This window comes from Aplysia californica, unplaced genomic scaffold (assembly GCF_000002075.1).
Source record: "Aplysia californica isolate F4 #8 unplaced genomic scaffold, AplCal3.0 scaffold00036, whole genome shotgun sequence".
NCBI classification, from domain to species: Eukaryota; Metazoa; Mollusca; class Gastropoda; order Aplysiida; family Aplysiidae; genus Aplysia; species Aplysia californica.
This window is the reverse complement of record NW_004797306.1, coordinates 403,618-404,846: the sequence shown is the minus strand read 5'-3', so window position 1 is coordinate 404,846 and position 1,229 is coordinate 403,618. Positions and strand designations below refer to the sequence as shown.

General features: G+C 41.2%; 1 protein-coding gene across 2 annotated transcripts in view; it reads right to left on the bottom strand.

The window, feature by feature from the left end:
• LOC101864594 (kelch-like protein 24) overlaps positions 1-971 on the bottom strand; it is a 15,126-nt gene extending 14,155 nt beyond the window's left edge. Inside the window, exon 1 of one of the 2 annotated variants that reach the window (XM_035973919.1) lies at positions 920-971. The gene's annotated coding sequence lies outside the window, so the exon portion shown is untranslated. Of the gene's footprint in view, positions 1-874 lie in introns of both variants that reach the window. The other variant, XM_005091816.3, reaches the window with a different exon arrangement.
• Between the last annotated feature and the right edge of the window lie 258 nt (positions 972-1,229).

Sequence of the window (1,229 nt, the reverse complement as noted above, 5' to 3'; positions counted from 1 at the left end):
GTGTGTGTGTGTGTGTGTGTGTGTGTGTGTGTATGTGTGTGTGTGTGTGTGTGTTTGTGTGTGTGTGTGTGTGTGTGTGTGTGTATGAGAGTGTGTAGTTTTTCTTTTTCTTTTTTGTTGTTTTTTTGTCAAGATGCAAAAGGATAATGGTGAGCATTTTTCTGGCCCATGCTAAAACTTTGTACAAAGACTTCACAAAATTGTTGTCCTCTCCGGTTAGCATTCAGGGACTAGCATACTTATTAACTTCCATCATCCTAATGACTGAATCCATCATCAAGTATTGAGGGGATATGAGTGGCAATAAAAAATGAACAAAATATCTATTCTTTTTCTGTTATTTTTAGTTTGTTTTGATCTTCACTCGCAGGGGTGTTTTTTGGCAATGGCAAGCAGGACATACCCTCTGCGGTGCCATATATTGTGAAATTTGTGACACGATCCCCCCCCCCCCCCCCCCCCCCCTCACACATAGATTTTTTGTGGGGGGGGGGGGGGGGGGGGGGGGGTGTCTGTTGGATTCTCCACAGAGACCGAGATTCTTGCATTTCCCCTATTATGAGATATTTTGCCAGATGTAGAATCTAGATCTAGATCTAGAATATAGATCTAGTCTAGTTTCTAGATCTCTCTAGATCTAGATCTATCTAGAAAATCTAGATTTAGAGATTAGATCTATGAACTATGACACCAAGACCAAGGCCCATCACGGCAGGTCTGGGCCTCAGCCTCAGGGCTGGGGCGAGAAATGATAATTTACAATTGGAAACCACATCAAGATTAAAATTCTAGATCTATATAAGGGAACAGAAAGAACAAATGCCAGCTTTGCCATACTATTTCTACTGTAACCTCAACATTACAGTCTCCTTACCGATCACTAGACCTAGTATAGTGAAATGTAGCATAGTAGACCTACCACTACAAATGACGATGGGAACGGCCTGGGCAGGCACCCCCAGGCATCGATATATTCAGGATAGGCCTACCGAGATCGCCAATGTTAGTGAGTTCGGAAACCCGCAACAGGACAATCAAGCAGTTTTGTTGGAGGTTCAGAAAATGACATGATATATTTCATCGTCGATATTTTGTGTCCATATGGATTTTGAAACATTGATCTAAAATTATAGAGAATGAATGAACATTTTAAATTCAGATTCTTTCACAGTTTTTTTTGTTTGTTTTATTTTGTTTAGGGTTGTGTGTGCAAGCGCGCGTAGGTGTGT